We start from the raw sequence: 22,111 nt of genomic DNA on the forward strand, positions 1-22,111 counted from the left end.
GAACTTAGCCAGCATGATGACAACGCATACAGCCGTCAGCGTCACAGCCAGTGATGTGTTAGAGACTGTTTTGCACTTACGATGTTGTAGCATTCCGTGCTTTTGTTGTTTAGGCCCAATAAAGTAGCGTGTGTGGCACATACGATGGTCTTGCAGCAAATGAAAAACAAAATTAGCGTGCAAGACTATCGTAAGTGGCACATACGATAGTCTTGCATGCATTAATTCAAATTGCATTGCACTTACGATATTTTACGATTGCACTTACGATATATTAAAAAATAATTAAGCAATTTTGAAACTTAAACCTGGTTTAAAACGCGTGTTTTTATATGGCCTTCCATAATTCGTCAAAATCTCATTTTGGCCAAAAATGTCACTTACGATAGTGTAGCACTCTGCCGACGGTATAGGCCCAACCAATTATCAGATTAGCTTGCCATTGTTACGAATGAATACAATAAATTATTATTGCTCCAATGAAATTCTTTTGTATTGCATTTCAATATAAAACATGATTACCAAATCGCCACTTGTACGCGCCTCATATTTGGCTATTTCAGACGCTCGTTTCATCGCCAATATGAAAGACTTTTGCTTATAGCTTGACAACATTGTTAGTATATATTTCAATGCAAGACTATTTTACAAGCTACTTACGCCTAGGCGTAAGTGCATATACACCAAACACAAGTCAATTGAAGCCGTACAATTTACCGCGAATTTAGGACCGTACAATTTAGACTGTTCTTTTGTCTAGATTAGCACCCAACCTCTCATCTCAAGGTTTTATGTCAAAAATTAACATAACTTACCAAAACGAAAACTGAAATTCACGAGCTTCAAATTATTAGTAACTAACAAAAGGCTAGAATTAAAGATTGGTCACACCTGGGAGGCTACCACTTCAGAATAACAATGACTTTAAAAACGGATACGAAAACAGAAACTGAAAAGATAAAACGACGGTAAGTACGTCTCGCTCGCACCTGTTGGATTAGTGTTTGAAAGAAACGGCATTCAATCGAAGTACATACATTGTCTCTGACACAGTAACGACTGCAATGTAAACTCTCTTGTCACAAAACAGTTATAGTTACAAGAAATGCCACGGTAAAAAACGCCCATTTGATCATGCAGTTTCAAGTTAAATAAATACATTTATATTCACCGTTTCGATTTATCTAACACACGGCATCTTTCGGCAAGAAAAAAGATTGCCCATGCCCATGATATCGCGGTCCATGCGGTACGCAAATAAACGGTTACCGCCCATCCCTAATACATTGAAAGCCCACGTAACTGCACGTAATGTAGCCCGAAATTGCCATTTTTTACATTCTTCCTAGAAGAAGATTTAACCAAGAGGTTGTAATGATATAGCTTAATTATAATATTTAAAGTGTTTACTTCACATTTTTTAATGAATCGTCCCGGGGCCAAAAAAAGTGAAATGTATTTCATTCGAGCAAAATACACCATGTTAGGTGGTTTATTGTTTACTCTTAATCAGCTGTTGTTGATTTCACGACCCATTCAGCGTAATTGGGTGTAATATTGCGATACATTGGGCGTTAATATTCATCGACGACTTTCGCGTACGTAACAGTAAACGTATGTGGGTGCATTATGTTCTACATTGGGCGGAAAAAGTGGACGCTCGGGTGTATTCAGAGTCAGACTTCAGACGCACGTGTGATGTTGTTTATACGATTTTCTTCATCAAATCCCAATTGATTCCGTAAGTAAATCACACAATTCGTAATATATATAGGCTTTTATTGTCTCATAGTTTAACCATATTACTTTTTGAACGATCGTGGAGTGCACCAGGCCGGTTATAACGCTTGGAAAAGTGGGACATGTTTATAACTTGTTGACTTGTCCGGAAAGCTTATAATTTTTTTTTCTATACTATGCATGTATGTCAGTGCAGTATCAGGATTGCAGCATAGCCAGCTGATCAATATTGCAAAACAATCACGGTAAGCTTTACATGATACAAATTACAATGCGCAGGGCTGTCAACTTTTTGGAATTGCTTGGCGTGAGACAAGCGGCGTACCAGGATTTGCCGACTCCAATGGGGGGGTTAGGAGCAACAAATTATTCATGACGATGCGTGAGATTTTGCTCATTTTCCAGCTTTTAGCATGAGATTTACTACCTAAGCGTGAGATTATACTACCTTGGCGTGAGAAAGTGACCCAGTGCGTGCAGAAGCGTGAGACTCACGGCCAATGCGTGAGAGTGCAGCCCTGAATGCGTACATCAGATGTACATGTGGGAAATACAGGAATAAGATTATGAGGATGGAGCAGAATTTATGAATAGCCATTTTATGATTTACAGAAATTACACATGTTTACTGTCATGACTGTCTTTGTCGATCAACCTCGACCCCTGTAAACAGGCCCCATGACAGGGTGTAATTCCCATTATTCCAGTAATTCCTAAATGTTCCCTGTAAGTCATATTATTCCCAACTAATTCCGAATAAGTCCGGTAAGTCCCTATAAGTCCATATTATTCCCAAATATTCCTGTAATTCCGAGTAACTCCAAATAAGTCCGGTAAGTCCCTATAATTCCATATTATTCATGAACTAATTCCATATAACTCCTAATAAGTCCAGTATAAGTCCATATAAGTCCACTTAATTCCCAAGTATCCCTCTAATTCTGAGTAACTCCAAATAAACCCGGTAAATCCCTGCAAGTCCGTATTATTCAAACTAATTCCAAATAACTCCTAATATATCCCGTAAGTCCCTAAAAGTCCATGTTAATTCCCAAATATTCCAAATAAGTCCATATAATTCAAAATTTTTAATCTCAATGAGTTCAGGCAATTTAAACAAACCGGGACACCATGCACCCCTAAACATACCCAGATACATGGGCCCAAAACACTCACCTCCCCCCCACTTGTCACCCCAACACCGTTGCACCTCAGCCCCCCCCCCCCACACACACACACACATCCATCCCACCCGTCACCCCAACAGACAAGTTGACAACCCCCACTCCACATACACAGACATCATTTAAAGTACCGATATCTTTTATTTCTGAAAAAAATGGCACATTTTTTTTTATCAATTATCTCTGTATGTTTAATGTGATTAAAAATTCAAGCTTACATGTCATCTATAATACATTACTGAGTTTGGCGACTTGGTAAGGCTAAAAACTTCTACGTTTTGCATTATTTCGGAAAACGGATTTTTGCGTTGCGTAGAGTAAAGTTGTCCGCACCCCAATAAAACATCCAATTTTGTTTTTGTTTACGTTAAAGGTGTCAAATTATGTTAATTAGTTTCAAAGCCACTACCAGAGCACCTGCATGCTAAATAATGTTGACATAGCCTGAATTAGGCCTTCTATCCTGTCATCGGTGTGAGGATATTATGCCTGTAGTCTCAACTATTACATGACACAGTAGAAGTATGCCTGTAGTCTCAACTATTACATGACACAGTAGAAACTCAATTAACATCTATTGTTTATTCAACTAATTTATCAACATTAGCATGTATTTTGTGTTTTTATGGAGAACCTATAGTCAACAGTAGAGTGTTTGTTTATTGAATTAGTTTGTAAGTGAAACTTTTGAAGGACAAATTAATCAGGGTTGTAACTTTATATGAAATAGAGTGTAAGGAAATGTGAATAAAATTGTTTCAGCTGCACAATGGTGTAGCCAGGACTTTTTCAGAGAGAGGGGGCGAGAGAGCGCTGGGGGGGGGCCAAGGCAAATTTCATGGGGGGTTGTCACAAATGGACTATAAAGAGTACGACAAATTTATCCAAAATGGGCTAACAAATAAAAAGTACAACAAATGTATAGAAATCTAAAATATCAGATCAGCCAGGAGGCCACAGGGGCCAAGACGGATGTGAATAAAATTGTGTTCATCTGCTCAGTGATGTAGCCAGGACTTTTGCAGGAGGCGGGGGCAGCAAGATACATTTCAAGGTGGGGGACAAACTTGGATGAAAATGATAAAAAATGAGCTAAAAGGTACAACAAATTTGTCCAAAATGGGCTAAAAAGTACTGTAGAAACAAATGCATAAAAATCTTAAATAGCAGAGCGGCTAGCATCCCACAGGGGCAAGACTTCTCACGGTGGATATGATATGGTGGCAAGAAGACTTGCTTCGATCATGATCTAATTGCAATTTCAAGCCATTGATTTATATGGAAAAGATACTAAATATTATACTTCTAAGTTCTAAATGATAATCTCCTCTCATACCATTAATCACATCAAATAAAACATTTACATGTACACAAAATATAACAAAATTTACCAACCGCGAAAGACCCTGATCGCGAAAGACGGGTGACCGCTAGTATATATAGTTGTGCACACACCGGTGTACACAAAACACTCGGGCACCCAAAATGACACACCCAACCATGTCTTACCAATTAGATAAAGCATTTCATGTTCTGTATTATTCCCCCAAGGTTACGGTTACACTGAAATAATGCATTGATAGGTCTAATTCAATGGGATATCGACTTACATATTACACACCCCTACCCTGCACAACCCATCAACTTACGACACCCCATCAACAAACTCACATACCCCAACCTCACACACCACAATATATACAAACAGTACACATGTGCGCTACACCCCGCCCCCTCACACCCAACATTAACATACGCACACATTTATTGCACACATACACTAAAGGCCTATTTACATGAGGACTTTATCCTTGCCTACATAATAACCATAAATTTGATTTTGATGGATGACTTGCCCTGGCCATGCAATTTACATGGGGACATTTGTTTCCAGCAATATCATCTGAATCAACTATATCTGGGGCCCACTATGTGACCTACAAAACCATAACCAGGCAAAAAAACGATAACCGAGAAAGCTTAGTTCAGAGATGAAGGGAGTGATATAACATAGGAAAATAAGATAATTGATAATATTTGTGATGAAATAATGCACCTGATTAGCAATTTTTTCTTGTTTTAATCGAGCTAATTTGCCTCTTTGCTATAATATATCCATATATTCCTGATAATAATGTAAAAATAATGCACCAAATGCCTTCAATTGGGACTTCATTTTTCAAAATTCTTCCAATTCTGAGGGGGCACATCCCCCTCACTGCCCTCAGACACCTCCTGCGTCTGATTTGCAACTTTTCTTGTTTTAACCGCACTAATTTGAGTCTTTGCTGTAATATATTGAACCAATATGTTGATAATAATGTAAAAATGGTGCACCATGCCTTCAATTGGGACTACATTTTTCAGCTCAGACACCCCTATGCTTGATTTGCAACTTTTTCTTGTTTTAACCGTGCTAATTTGCCTCTTTGCAATAATAAATTGAAACCATATATTTCTGATAATGATGTAAAAATTGTGCACCAAATGCCTTCAATTGGGACTTCATTTTTCAAAATTCTCCCATTTCTGAGGGGGGAACATCCCCCTCAGACACCTCCCCTGCGCCATGATTCATGGGCGCGATACTCCTACGCCGCCATTACTCATCAGTTATACTTAACAGAAATCTGCAAAACGAACCCCTAACTCGGAGGGCTGGCTACGGGCCTGGAGGAGTGTGTCAAGGGTGTCTACTGTAACCCAGGACTGTAACTGATCTCTTCTGCATTGTATTATTAATTGATGATAGATGATATGTAGAGTAAATAGGATGGGGATAACACAAGAGTGTGTACTTTTGGAGGGGAGTTATTGGATGATGTGCTATTTGCAGATGGCCAAGTATGGTAGTCCTATGGTACAGGTCTACAAAGATTGATGGAAGGCTTGAATGGAAGATTGAAAGAATATGACATGAAAATTCATGTAAAGAAGTTCAAAGTAGTGGAGACATGATGAGGGCCGAATTTTAAGCATGGGAAGAGTCGTACTAGAGCCCGAATACTAGTGCAAAGATTGGCATGACAAACAAAAGAAAACTCTGCTTTCCAAAGCTTACAAGAAGGACATACACAGATGCGAGTTGTAAAAAGTCAGTAGTTTGGAGTGTAGCCTGACATGGATCTGAGACATGGACACTGCAGAAAGAGGATACATGTGATGAAACTGGAAGCTTGTGAAATATGGGTGTGGAGAAAAAAGTACTTTGGGAAGACAGAAGACTAAGTGTTTTAACACTTACCCATTTGTCATCTCTCTTTCAATACTGTGGAAAGAAGCTGAAAGAGAGGTTGATAGTATGTATATACAATCAGAAAGAAGAATTGGACTGGAATAGATGGAACAGCGGAAGGAGGGAAGGGATCAAGAACGCTTGTGGAGTTAAAGCAGGGTCTATGGTTAAAGTGAACAGCTGAAGACAGAGGATAATGGATTACATTGTTGATGGGAACAGCGAATTATTACCTGTCAAATAAGGCATATACATTACGCAAGTAAGCTGGGCTACATGGGCATGGTCATGATTCTAAATATTCGCAATGTGCACTGCTTTGCCTGGGTGCTTTGCCCGTTTCAAAAACATTTCAATGGGATTTTTAATTGATCAATTTAGAGGAATGATGAATATTCTCTTCAGTTTCAATATCATAGAGTACAAACAATGTTAAAGAACGTCACAGGCTATTCGAAAAGTGCAGGGCATCATCCCGGTACTGTTGACTGTACTTCAAAATTACACTCACGTACTCTAGGTTCCAGAGTAAAAAATAAGTACAACTTGTCTGTACGCAGTGCGATAATACTCATACATATGAGGGAGGCACTTATAAGGAAGAAGAAGAAACATGATTGTGTTGTTGAGAAAGGAATGAGGAAACATTTAAACTCGTTTTGTTTCAACATCAGATTTTCTTTACAACGATTAAATTGCAGCATTATAATAGACATGCATATACCTCATGTGGATAGTGTTTACTTAGAAAAAAAGATGACACAAGATGACTGACTCTGTATCATTGGTCATGGGAAAGTATGTAACGGGTATGGGTCCCAGGCCATGGGTACGGCTCCCTAGCCATGGGTACGGGTACGGGTCCGAACCCAAAATATGGTGCAAGTACGGATACGGAGCCACGGGTACGGGTATGGGTTACGGGTACGAAAATTGGGACTCGAGTGCGGGAACGGATAGGCCTCACGGGTCCCAGTATGGGTAAGGATACGGGCCATGGGTACATCAGGTACGGAAATTGGGACTTAATACTTGTATGGGTCCCATTATGGGTATGGGTATAAACAAAGCTATTACTATTGGTGTAAACATTAATTTGTTGTCAATTGCTATTAATACACTCTTGATGTAATAAATAAATAAAACTACATCCGCACCAACAAACATTTATAAAGAGAAATGTATTATGTCATAATCATATGCAACGTAAGTTTTAAGTTGTTTTATGAACCATGAGTTCCTGAGACATTTTTATTTGCTAAGTACTTTTTTTTACAAAAAAAATGTAGAACTGGTTTAATTTTGGAATCAGATCCTTTTCCAGGATCTGTGGTGGAATTAATCAAGTACAAAATGAGATTTGATGTGCATGATCTTAGTGAATCGAGCCATATATTGGGATGTGAAAATCATCATGTGAAAAAAACTATGTCTGCATGTGTATTGACACACAGACTGCACAAATAATAATTTCAACATACATTTAGTAATTTCATCCAATTTAATTGTTTTGTCAATTTTCCAAATAAAGAGCCTTTCATCATGTTCATTTCATGCACATCCACACATCCCTTCTACTTAATTCTAAGGTATAATACAGGACCAGGCGGTATAAATATCCAGACTTCCGGTTACATCTCAACTTCTTACACACAATGATTAATAATATCATTAATTATGCACATCTGGACAACTATATCCAAGTTTTATTAATACTTTACCTATTAGCTTCTGAAAATCATAAATTTCTGTAAACATGGTGGTAAAGGAACTCTATTCATTTGACTCTGATGCACAAGCATGTGGCGGAGAGCTATGCTCACACAAACATTGACATAAAGCTCATGTAGTTCTTCATGTGTGCACTTGTGCATGCAGGAGAGTCAGTGTATAATTGGGATGGGGAATATTAAAATGATGAATAAAAGCTATAATAATGATATTAAACATGATAACTTGAAATTCACCACAAATTCTTGAAATGTTTTTCCAGTTTGCTGGTTTTTTTCTGTATCATAGTGTGCACGAATGCGACATGTATGCATGTATATAATGGTTGCATGGCATAAAGTGTGCACTGCAGTGTGGAGACTGTCACAATCTACACAGACTAATGTACATTTTGTGTAGCATTGGCTAGATTTAAGTTTTTCTGGGCCCTGGGCCAGGCTAAAATTTAGGGCACTTACTATATGGATAGTGGATCCATGTGAAGAGTTATCCATGTGGATCCATATGTTACTCACCACCCAAACCCATCCTATTTGTTTTGATTATGATCAGTAACTGAGGAGAGGAGTTAACATGCATCTCATCCATTCTGGGAAGTGAGAGTAGATCTACTCTCACTTTCAAATTTGTATTCACTTGTAGATGTATTGATTTGTCCTGATTGAGCACCATTGTCTCATGTTATGGTTAATGAATATAGTTAATTTGTCCTCATTGAGCATCATCATTCAATTCAATGATTGTCTCAAATTGGTTGTTGTCTTGCATTTTTATTTAGGTTTCAAGTTTTGGTAACTTATAATATCTACGGAAGAGCTGCCATACACCTTCCAGCATTTTCCTCCATAATGTGTCTGTTTATTGAATTGTGTTCAATATTGTTTTCAATGTATTTACCATTACCACTAGGCCTAGTATAGACTACTCTAAGGTCAAGTGGTTGTAATGATAAAAAAGGAAGGTAGTGAACCTGCAAGTTTTGGTAACATATGTAGACTCCTATATAATAGGCCTACAAGTGAAGTGAACTTGCTATCAACCCAAGATAGCACTCTCCATTGATTGATCGATTGATATATAGGTACAGGATGAAAGTCCCATCCTGAGATGGGTAGGCCCTATGGACCAGATCGTGTCACATTATGACTTCTGTGACATCATATTCTTTTAATCTCCAATCTCTCTGACAACTTATGACAGCGTTCAAGCTTTGACTTACGTTTGGCAGATCAGACTGTAGAGTGGTGGAAACTTAAAGTGAAAGATATCCTAAAGGAACATTTTCTAGGGTGAAATTTTGTGTAGAAACTGAATCTAACATAAAAAAATGCCGTTCAATGAGGATTTTTGCATTTATAGTGGTGTGCAACAAGAAAAACAAATCATGGCGACATCCTATCTATTGCGAAGTGGCGGTTTTATCAAATAATAAGAGTTGAAACTTGAAAGTGAACAGTGTCATGTGCTTGAAAGGCTATAAGGCCTGATTCAATTCCATGTTTTAAATCGAAGTCAAGTTATAATGGATTTATAGTGAATTCAATTTTGATGAAGTGAGTACACAAAAATATGTTTAAGCTTACTTACACAGTACACATATACATGCATGCATGTTGAACCACACTCAGTTTCAGAGAAGAACTGCAGTCCCTTACTCGGATTGACTTAAGCGCCCTGTTAATGAGCGACATTTTGACGTTAACATTTTGACGCGAATCGGCCAATCAGATTACGCGTATGTTGTTATGATTGTCAGACGATTGAATCACCGATCAGAAACACACGTCCATGTTTATACGCTGTGCACGCTCTCAAAATGTAAACAAGTGCCGTTCTTCTTTGACCGAAACTGCATGTAGCTGAGGGCATGCATGCCATGGCCATATCTGTAATCGCCATAGGGTAGCAACAACATATACAAGATTAATAAGCCTTTTTAAAATGAAATTTTATGCATACCGAATTTTATCGGCTAAATACGCACAGTTATGCCGTTTGAAATGACGCATCAATTATTTGTAATTTGTGACGCATCGTGAGATGGCGAACACATCCAATGAACCATTGATTAGCAAAAAGCCTGCATTTAATTTTTTAAAAAATATAACTTTTCCCAGATGTTCATTTAATTTTTGTGCATTAATAGCATTCTATTCAGTAGGCAAATTTCCCAATACTACAATGTACTACAGTACACACATAACCTATGATTCTGCATGGCCATAGATGCTTGTTATGTAACACCTTTTGTAATTTACACCCTTAATCCAAGGTTATGAATATGAAATGAGGGCTAGCTGTTTACATTGTCTGTTTGCATTGCAATGGACCTGTGATTTTGCACAATGGATCTTATTATTGCATGCTAAAAATATCCCATGTTGTCTAAATGGAAGAATGTTTTATAAATGGGGGGGTGCCCTAAAATTACACCCACAATCATACCCCTAACTGACCATAGCAATAACCCTAAATCCTATATGTACCTCTAACGTATAGCCGTCCCTAATTCTAAACCCTAACCTAATTTTGAAGTCGGCGCCCGACGTCATAAAAATGACAACCGCGTCACGTCTAGAATAGCGTCGAAAGCGAGATGACCGAGACGCAGCGTCCAGCAAAAATCACGTAAACGCAGTATAACTCCCATCGTTCGCTTCCGCACCGCCGCAATGCTGCTGCGGTAGATGACGACGTCGTCGATAAACTCTAACTCTATGTCCGAACCCCAACACAAAATACAAAAATATTTTTAAAAAATCATCAAAATTTATTGCATTTGTATCCAATCCATGCCGGTATAATATTATACAGCATCCATGGTATAATATTATAGAGCATCCATGGTATAATATTTATATACAGCACCCATGCATAGCATGTGTGCACTGATTCCTATTTTTTTTATTTTTTTTTAACTTTTAACTTAAAAAAATGAACTTTTTCTGGTCCACTTTGAGAAAAAATCATGTTCTTGGTAAGAGTTCTTTGTTTAGCCTTATACCTCCCAGTTTTGAAGGACTTATTTTTTAAACAAAATCCATTAAATTTTCATGCCCTCACAATTCTTAGGGTGGGGGTAGCATACTGCAAGTTATTTTTCTGTAAATCTAGCTTACTTATTTGTTATATCACCATTTAGCTATTGAAATACTGAGCAAAATGACCTTTAAAACATAGCTTATACCATTGTGGAGATATGGCCTTTTCAAATCGAAAATGAGGTGAATATTATACTTTTTTCCAAATCAATTGTCACCCGAGACTATGCCATAGTCGAATTTTGATAAAAAAATATGTTATTATTAATCATGATGAACGCATTCCTTGAACTCAAAATTATACTGATGTTTATTAAAATTAAATTGTTCAATAGTAAAATGGTCATAAAGAGTTTATATAATTAGATGGTTAGTGACAATAAAAGTTATATTTTGAATGCATAATTATAATTGCTCACTTAATATTGAACAATTCTGATCTTGGAATCTACCAGTTTAAATTGATCGCGAAAGCCCGAGTAAAAAAATCCCACTTGGGAAGCTAGCAAACAGAGGGAGTATGGTGACTGAAAATATCAGATATGTTAAAATCTATCAATTGCACACAAACAAATTAATACAAATCAGCGTTTTATGCTTAAATGTAATAGCCAGAGTACCGGTATGCAAAATGGGCAAGTGCTTTTAATACCAAAATTGTACCGCTGTTGCCCAATTAGCATAGAAAATTAGGCACTATTTGGTAGTGTTCATGTTCATACACTCACAAGAAATTAGCAAATCAAAATTTTGTCACCCCAAAGCGACAATTTTCGCCAACATCGGACAAAAATTGATTTTTTTCCTCAAAAATATTTAAAAACAATAAATCTGAAACTAGATGATATTTTATCCTGGAAACATAAACAATCAAGAATTTTTATTGTTTTTACCCGTAAATAATTTTTTTCACACATTTGTCCGCCAAATGAAAGTCAAAATTTGAACGCTGTCTTATTGGTATTCCTCGGTGTCAAATACATAGTGAATCCAAAATTGCATAAATTTTAATTGAAATGTCCTTTTTAAATTTCAACTCGGTGTTAAGTATTTTTGTATATAGCTTTTGTAAACATCATATTTATCAATTTAAACAGTATAGGAGCATGTTGTCTATATAGTCAATGTTTACAGTGATTTACATTTCTTAAGGGATCTAAAATGAGCGTTTATTGCGTTTCAACAGTATTTTTTGTGGGACATGAGAGCACCTCAGACCTATCGAATTGCATTCTGAATACGAAGCATGTCTTTCTGATACCAAATAATTTTCATTTTTGACAATCACAATATAATACAAATTTTATGACAAATTATAAAAATTTGATATTTTTCAAATTTTTGACATATGTGATGCGATCAAGCAAAATCAGTCGGAACTCGGCAATAATAAATTTTCAGTTTCTTATAGGATAGTAAAAAACATTTACAAAGCTGGATTTTGCAGAAAACCCCATTGAAATTGAACAGCCAGTTCCAAAGATATGAGCAATTAAAGAGTTTCCAAAACAAAGGAAAACAAAAGGAAATACTTCCTTTGTATGCCTATATCTCAAAATCAATATTTCAGAGTTCCGACTGATTTTGCTTGATCGCATCACATATAACAGTCCTCGAAGTAAATTATATAAATCTAATGATATATTCTTAAAGTGTATGTAGCAGGGAGGAAAAGCCGACGGTCAATTGAAAATTTTGAGCTTTCATATTGAAGATATGGATTTTTCCCAAAAAGACCTAATTTTTTTTTGGTGTTTTGGGAAAAAAATCCATATCTTCAATACTGAAAGGTCAAAATTTTCAATTGATAGTCGACTTTTCATCCCACCTACATACACTTTTTAAAGTATAAATCATCAGATTTATAAAGTTTACTTCAAGTATTGTTAAATATCAAAAATATCAATTTTTAATGATTTGCCATAAAATCTGTATTAAATTGCGAATTTCAAAAAATCAAAATTATTTGATATCAGAATGACATTCTTCGTATTCAGAATGCAATTCGATATGTCTGATGTACTCTAATGTCCCAAAATAAATACTGTCCAAACGTTCATACCCCTTCCCTTAACTTCATAGCTATTTTCAAATCTACAATTACTTTCCAGTCAATGAGTCAGTCAATGAGTTCAGTTATAGTCAGTTGTGGAATATAAAAATCCAGCCAGTGTCTTGACCTAGAGTAAATGTCCCATTGGGAAATATTGATAGTATTTATATAGCCCAGTCGTGTGCTGGTGTTGTGTTGGTCGTGTGTCACATTCACTGACCTCAAAATACCATACAGGTTTTCATGCACTCATCAACTTTGGCGAGAAAAATGGGGGGCTGTTATTCAAGCGCGTCATTTTGCTAGAAATATAGGTCTTCCACAATAAAGTTTAGGGCTACTTTTGTCATGTTTGCTATGATGTGTTTACATCAAAGTATTGATTTAACCAATATCTCCTGGTTGACCTGACAATAAGCCCAATCGGCATTGGAAGTTTGCAATGCATTGTGGGACAGTTTTTGCAGTTTTAGGACACTTTGTCCTTTGACCTATCGGGAAAATTACTGTAATTATTAATAATTTATTTATTATTGTCATAATGTTATCATTAAAAATATTTAAATAATTAATTCATTTAATAATAATGTTTTTTAAGTTTGTTTTTATTCTAGTAACAAGTTTTAAATTATATTTTGTACGCACAAAACCCGAATTTTCCAGATAGGTCAAAGGGTAAAGTGTCCTAAAAAAACCGGAAGTTACAATAGCGATTTGGCTTATTAAAGGAAGGTGACCTGATATAAACTGAGCTCAAAAAGAAACTTTTTTTTTTCACAAGGTCATATTTTGAAATCCTGTCCATCAAATTGAACCAAAATTACACACAGGTTTACTTCAATACTCTACTCGTAACACATGTCAGTAACCAAGCAGTTATCCAACTGACACAACAGCAAAATGCACTGACATGGAACAGCTTCCTGGACCACATTCACAGCAATCACAGCCCAGCCCTGTTTCATGAAATAAGTGTATGAAAAGCAGAAAGCAGCACCGTTTTATCATCTGTGCAAGGATCTTGTGTGCATTCTCACAGATTTTTTGTGCTGGGTGCCAAATGTTGGGCTCTGAAAGTGGAGGAAGTCCAGGAAGCTGTCCCATGACAGTGCATTTTGCTGTTGTGTCAGTTGGACAACTGCTTGGTTACTGACATGTGTTTTGAGTAGAGTATTAGTAATCCTGTGTGTAATTTTGGTTCATTTTGATTGACAGTATTTTAAGATATGACCTTGTGATTCAAGTTGTAAAAAATATAAGTTTCTTTTTGAGCTCAGTTTATTTGGAAAATCAAATTCTTTCAAACTTACGTGTAACATAAAATGTCAACCCTTTCAAGCACTCATGCAAAAAAAATATGTAGGTAAATGTTTTTTGTAAATGTGACTAATTCCTAATGGAATTACCGACATTCAGCGTGATATTGGTAGTCTACAGTGTTTTTATTAATGCTAATCATCATGATCATGTAATTGATTTCAAGTGCAAGGCCTATTTTTCTCATAAACATATTGAAGTTAGAAGTTCCAATTCGGTGTGTATTTCCAAAGATATCATCAAAAAACTGCCTAATTCTGCAGTTTTTTGATGATATCTTCGGAAATATACCGATTTGGAATGCCAAATTCCAATATGTTTATGAGAAAATATGAGCTTTCATATCTGATACCAAAATCAGCATTTTGATGAGGTAAAGTGGGGATGAGATTGTTAATCAGGTTACCCACCTTTAATTGACAGGATGGTATGATTTCTTCACAGATGTGCGGTTTTCACCTTTTATGCCCAAAATATGTGCACAGTGCACTTGCATTTAGGGGTGATTCAATAATAATGTATACCCCTAGGATGGTGAATAAGGAGGGGGGGGGGGGCAAAGATTGTTTGGCAGGCCAAAAGGGGGGGGGGTGATTATTTGGCAGGCTAAAGGGGGAGGCAAGCGATTTTTGGCACAGATATTTGGCACTATTTCGATATTAACCCTTAAAAAGGTGTAAAAACATGTTATGAAATGCTCAAATATGCAAAATGTTCTTTTTGATGCACTCACATCACATGATTAAAGATAATTTCAGGTTTTAAATTGGGGTTCCCCAAACTCTAACATGTGTAAAGAAAGGGCAAAGATTTTTGGCATGTCAAAGGGGTGTGGCAAAGATTTTTCAGCATGTCAAAAAGGGCAGTGAGGATTTTTTTGGCATAATGAAAGGGAGGAGCAAGCAATTTTTAACAGACCATTTAAGAATCACCCCCTATAGTACACATAATCATGCACAGTCCCTAAAATAACTTGCAGAGGATTGGCTTGAAAATTCAAACAACACTTCTTAACTTTAATTCATGTCTACACTTGAAGACCTGAGTGCAAGAAGACGGTAAGTCCATATTAGCATCTTGAGATATGATCGTTTAAACTTATAGGCAAGAAGAATCATTTTGTATATCAACCAAATAAATATCTATAATATTGATTGATATATCATTTTTGGACTTACAGTATTTTATATTCATATTCATATTCATATTCATATTCATATTCATATTTTATTTTCATCAATCATCAAAATGCATGTAATACATAAAAGCCAACAAAGTAATACAAAATATATAGAGCTAGAATATTAAATACAATCAGGAATCAATAGTATAATCAAACTTACGATTAAATCAATATAATGTAAGTCAATACAGTAATATAATAATGCATGCTTAAGCAGACTACCTTTAAATGACAGTAATGATAATAATAATAATAATAATGATGATAATAATAATAATAACACAAATAATAATAATAATGATAATACAATAGAGTACTGCATGATTAATTATTAAGCAAGATTAAGCAAGCATTAGATTATACAAAATATATGAATGATCATTGATATAATGAATAGTCAAAATTAATATGAAATATGAGGCAAGAATTAATGTTATAATTATATATCGATACAATCAATTAGTAACAATTATATCAGTATAATATAAATAAATACAACAACATAATAATGCATGCTTATGATCAGAATACATTTTAAATGGTCATTGATACAATAAATACAAAGTATAGTAATACAATTCTAAACTAGGTTGTTGAGCAAAGGAAATTGAGAGGGAAAAGAGATGATTGACGCGGACTCTGCTAAACGCGGGGCGTGAGGTGCAGAGACCTCATTGACACACAAACATACACATACACATATCCGACAGAAAGAAAAGAAGAGAAAGGGATATGAAAGGGAAGAAAAAGAAAGAGAAAGAGAAGAATAGTGAAGGTCATAGCTACTAATTACGTCAAGAGCATAATGGAGACAAACGCCTACGGTTTCTGATGATGATTCTGATGATGCAGTATTAATGTGAAGTTCGGTGGCTACTATTGTAGGAATGCAAGCAGTAGATAGAGGATAATTAAAGCACACAAAGGGAACACAGAGGGAACACAATACAAAGATTGGATAGCAGCTAAGTAGAATTAAAAAATCAAGCACAACTACCGTAAAGCTTCGAGGGTAAACATGTAGTGTCTATGCCAAATCATATTCACCGATGAAACATTTTTCAGCCTGCTTTTAAAGGCAACATGTGATACAGAGTGTTTGATGTTAAGAGGGAGAGAGTTCCAGAGAAGTGGTCCTCTGGTTTTAGAGGTGTTACCAGCAAGAACAGATTTAGTAGGAATGATGAATGGCTCATTAGCATGTCTGGTGTTATAGGGGTGAGCAAATACATCAATGTTGAAAAAATTGTCATGAAGAAGATCAGGAGGGAGTAGACCATTATAAAACTGAAACATAAAAGAACCAAGTTGAAGCTTATAGATATCATAGAGTTTTAGAGTTTGAAGGGAGGAAAATAGAGGATCAGTGTGAGCAAGCCATAGGGAGTAGGTACAAGTTCTAATAACTCTCTTTTGAAGAAGGAACAGTGAATGATGATTCTGATGATGCAGTATTCTTGCGCTCAGGTCTTCACTTTCACATAGCATTCATATGGTCAATGATAATAATGAGTTTTCTACTGATGCAATCAAAAATCTACATTTTGATGTGGGGAATAGGCTGTGGATTTATTATCCTCACCAACATATGAACAGGCACTTGCACAGACATATACAAACATAAATCACCCCCACTACCCCACTACAGTAAAAATGATAAGGGTACCCATGCTGTGGAAGATGACAGAGCCTCGTACTTTGGGGATAATGATAAGCCCATACATGTATGCATTGACAGGGTCACAGGGGTGGAGAGCATGTTTTAGGCGAGTTACAATATAGGCGAGTTAAAAAGGCGAGTTACCCCCCACAGAGTCGGGCTATTTTTAGATATTCCCATGGGTAACACTATGAAGTCCCAGTGGCGAGTTACAGTAACACTATGAAGTCCCGTGGCGAGTTACAGCAACACTATGAAGTCCCAGTGGCGAGTTACAGTAACACTATGAAGTCCCAGTGGCGAGTTACAGTAACACTATGAAGTCCCGGTGGCGAGTTACAGTAACACTATGAAGTCCCGGTGGCGAGTTACAGCAACACTATGAAGTCCATGAGTGGCGAGTTACAGTAACACTATGATTAAGTCCCAACAGTGAATTAAAAATGTCACAGTGTATTAAGTACTGTTTCTTTTTAAAGCTGCTCGTCCAAAATCAGCAAAATCAGTTTCCATTTATCATATATTTCTCTCGGGCTTGCAATGATCTTGGGAATTAATATTTAGAGGCAGTGCTACTCTCACCTGTGCATAGGCTGCCCTCTTCTTCTAGTATAAATAAAATCCGAAAAAAGTTATACAAATAAAAGTCATAAAACTTTTTAAACACTTTTTTAGAAAAAACACAACACAAAGGGGCGCGGCACAACACATAATCAGTCAATTGATTGATTACTCAACTATTTTATGTACCATGAAAAATAGAAACAAAATGTGATAAACAAGCAGCCACTAATATAAAAGAAACCTAATCATATCTCACTACTCTTGAAATAAAAAATCATACAAATACATTTTCATCAACATCAGTGGCGGTCACTGTGCATTCTACTGATACTGAAATCCTTTTGTTTTACCATCAAAAACTAGTTAGGACATACTGCACACACAGAAAAAATCAAATTGTATGTGCCAAAGTCAAAACACATAATGCCTAGTCAAATTTGCACAATATTAATGGTATTTGTAATAACTATTGATTGCAGTATTTAAAATCAAGGCTGATATCTATTTATATGATAAAGTATAATATGGAACGGACATGAGTCAAAGAATACATTAATGGTATCAATTTTTTTAAATAATCATTTTTTGAATTTTGACCAAAACTGCATTTTTGGTTCAAAATCTTGGACTTTCCAGAAATTCACAACTCGCCACATGGTCTTTCCGGAAATTCGCAACTCGCCACATGGACTTTCCGGAAATTCATAACTCGCCGCGTGGACTTTCCGGAAATTCACAACTCGCCACGTGGACTTTCCGGAAATCACTGCAGGGGTAACTCGCCATTTTAACTCGCCGCATGGACTTTCCGGAAAACACTGCAGGGGGTAACTCGCCATTTTAACTCGCCCTTTTCTAACTCGCCTATTTTTTAACTCGCCAATAACCTGTTCTCACAGGGGTGCATAGGGTGGTGGTTGGAGGGCTGTATGAGGGGTAGGAGAAGTTTAGCAAGAATGTAATCATAGAGGAAATTTAAGGAACAACTTTTTATGAATAAGCCTTTTAAAATAACACATTATGATACATGGTGAACAAATGGAAGGATTTGACAGGTTTCGTGTTTTTTTGTTTGTTTGTTTGTTTGTTTGCTTGTTTTTTTTTTTTTGTTTTTGTTGTTTATTTTAATCAAAACAGTTTGGAAGATATGAGGATGTGCACAGACACCAGTTTGAAACTAGGGGCCTCAATGAGATACTTGACACCAAAAGATGGAGTCATTAGCGTGTGATGGCCCAAATAGGAGGGGGTGTGAGAGTCATGGGAAACATTTTATCAAAATGAGGGTCTTTCTGTCGGAGTGTGGACAGTGAGGTCAAAATATAAAAGTTTATGAAGTTTGGATTTTTTTTTTTTTTTCAAAAAGCCATGGAAAGTTTTAGGAGGAAATATTTGAAGAAAAATACTTTTTTAGAGTATCAGAAATTGGGGAGGGGTTGTTTGGTGAGGCTACATAAATTGAAAATTTGTTTCACGTCCCAACATTTATTTAATTTTTGGTAAATGAAAAAAATATACTGCAGTTTCCATATGACACATAACACATGATACATGGTGAACAAATGGAAGGATTTGACTGGTTTCGTGGGTTTTTTTATTTTTTTATTTTTGGTTTTTTTATTTATTTTTGTTGTTGTTTATTTTAATCAGAACAGTTTGGAAGATATGGGGATGTGCACAGACACCAGTTTGAAACTAGGGGCCTCATTAAGATACTTGACACCAAAAGATGGAGTCATTAGCGTGAGATGGCCCAGAATGGGATGTGAGAGTCATGGGAAACATTTTATCAAAATGAGGGTCTTTCGGTCGGAGTGGTGACAATGAGGTCAAAATATAAAAGTTGATGAAGTTTGGATTTTTTTTCAAAAAGCCATGGAAAGTTTTAGGAGGAAATATTTGAAGAAAAATACCTTTTTAGATTATCAGAAATTAGGGGGGGGGGTGTTTGGTGAGGCCACATGAAAATTTGTTTCACGTCCCAACATTTATTTATTTTTGGCTAAATGAAAAAATACTGCAGTTTCCATGTGATATTGACAGTGCTAGCAGTTTTCAGTATTTAACAGGAAAATGATGAGGCGCTTTTCGCCAGCCCATAGGGCTGGTATCTAATTCTGAGATGGGATTTGTGTACACTAAAGATTAGCTAAGATTATAGCCTTCTTCTATTGGTATGAATTTTTTTTTTACTTCTTGTGGTGGAAATGTTTTTGATGTCTGCTAATTCGATTTGCAAGGAAAAGAAAGTATGTTTTGCCGTTTCAACGAACTAAAACGATTGAGTATTGCCAAAGTTATGTTTGAATTAATTATGACTTAAAAAGTTATCATAGGTTAGGCCTACACATATAAACATAAACTTGTTCAGCAATCAGCATATCAAAAATATGACATGGTCAACAATCACTGTGGTCAACAATTAGTAATTAGCGGGGAATGATCACTGGATTAATGAGGTCATATCAGTGGACTACTGAGCATAGCATGTTTGGTTGCCTGTGAGTGCATAATTGATATGTTGATAACAGATCTAATAATGTTGTAGAATCAAAATCTTCATTATATGGACCACATTGAAGTCAAAGTAATTATCTATCCTTTCTTGTATCGTTTTATGGATAAAATTGACTCAAAATGTTATTGATGATATTATTGCTATCTTTAACATCAGTTTTGTCTTTTCAACGGGAAAATCCGATGGAAAATAAAGTTTTTAGGGGCTAGCTATAAATTTGAACAATATATCCCATATTTTGACATGCACTTATAGAAAATAAATAAATTATAAATACTGTAAATGACACATAACTAAAGTGAGGCCACTTTCTATCTTTTTTATTTGATTCATAAAATTACATTCAACAAAATGATTGAAGACTGAGAAAACACACAATGCAGACTATTAGTATTACAGAATGGGGTAGGTAAGATGCCATGTCCATAGCTTAATTGCAGGAGTTTTGGACTAACAATCAACACATTCAAAAATACAGTTTAAAAGTGAAGATTGTAGTGAATGATCAGTCCTTTATCATGTGCTTGCCACTATCTACTTTATAGCAAACTATACATTACGAAATAATATAAAATCATTTTAAAATAAAATGTGCATGTAAGTTAGGTTTACATAGCGACTTAACTAACAACTGCAGTGTATTTCTTGATTTTAATAAAAAGCATGGGTAAAAAGCAGTTAGACAAAAATACAGAACAATTTGGAGTAATGAATTAAAGAGTTGACAGGAGTTATAGGAGTTTTTTTTTTTGTTTCAGTGTGCATGTTATCACCATTGATGGTTTGGTGAACTGTCATGTAACATGGTAAGCGTGATCCTAAAAAATGCCTTTCACGGTGACCCAAACTATTTACAAGACCTCTTCTGCATTGAGGCTGGCCTTCCTTTTAAAGGGAATTTTATTATATTTAAGATTATGAAGGGTTAGACTCTTTTAGAGTTCTACAAAAATACTTGCAAGTGATTCATGGTGAAAATTTAACTTGTTTATCAACATTAGGCCTATATAACCTTAAAATTAAATATGTAAATTGAGGAAAAAAATATGGACTGATCCCAGAAATTGAGGTGTAGGCGCGAACTGAATTGATTGAAGGGATCATTTCCCGGGGATCATTTGATGAGAGGCAGTTGAAAAAGGGGGGTCAACAACAAGTTGAAAACTTGGCCCAGAAGAGCAACAACATAATTATTTACTCTTGACGTACACATAACTACGTAAGACCTATATGAAATTCATGAATACAAAAACAGTACATGTACTAATTCAAATCTAGTCTAATATCATTTTCTTCAGATTGTCTGTGCCATTTGATTTATCATCAATAGTAAAACTCCCAATATATTAGAAAAACACAGTGCAAGTGTGTCAATGACTGGCAATATACTTACAGAAGTTCTTTTTTCACAATATTTTTTAAAAGAAGAAGGTGTTGGTGTTAGATTGTGGATATGGGTAACAATGCATATTTGAGGAAATTTACAATTTATCATCAGAGGAGGTATTCAATGTAATTTAACAGGAAAAAAAGAAGTTGCGTGAAGGCAGGTACAGGTGGTAATAGGGCACATATCTGAGGAAATTTATTAAGTTAAGGCAATGAGGATTGTATGGAAAAAAAGAAGTCATAAAGGAATTCAGTGTATCAATGCTAAAAAATCAAGTGCTAGTGAGGAAGTGACGACCTGGAAAATTACGAGGGAATTTAAAAAGTGAACATACATGTAAAGCACTGAACAAGTTGTAAAGGATAGTGAGATGGACCCATCAACATTAAGAGGTAAACATAAAAAGGTAGTAACCAACCATGGTAACAGAAATGGAGATACAAGGGTCAGCAAGTGGCTCCTACTAACCAGTACGATTTGGGGGAAATTAAAGGG

The 22,111-nt window shown here is 35.9% G+C and overlaps 1 long non-coding RNA gene across 1 annotated transcript in view; it reads left to right on the top strand.

Moving 5' to 3' along the window:
* The first annotated feature begins 1,628 nt into the window (after window positions 1-1,628).
* The window catches only part of LOC140167320 (uncharacterized), a 38,238-nt gene continuing 17,755 nt past the window's right edge, over window positions 1,629-22,111 (top strand). Inside the window, exon 1 of the long non-coding RNA XR_011861032.1 lies at window positions 1,629-1,741. This is a non-coding gene — a long non-coding RNA (uncharacterized lncRNA). The remainder of the gene's footprint in view (window positions 1,742-22,111) is intronic.

The sequence above is a fragment of the Amphiura filiformis genome, chromosome 13 (assembly GCF_039555335.1).
Source record: "Amphiura filiformis chromosome 13, Afil_fr2py, whole genome shotgun sequence".
Taxonomy (NCBI): domain Eukaryota; kingdom Metazoa; phylum Echinodermata; class Ophiuroidea; order Amphilepidida; family Amphiuridae; genus Amphiura; species Amphiura filiformis.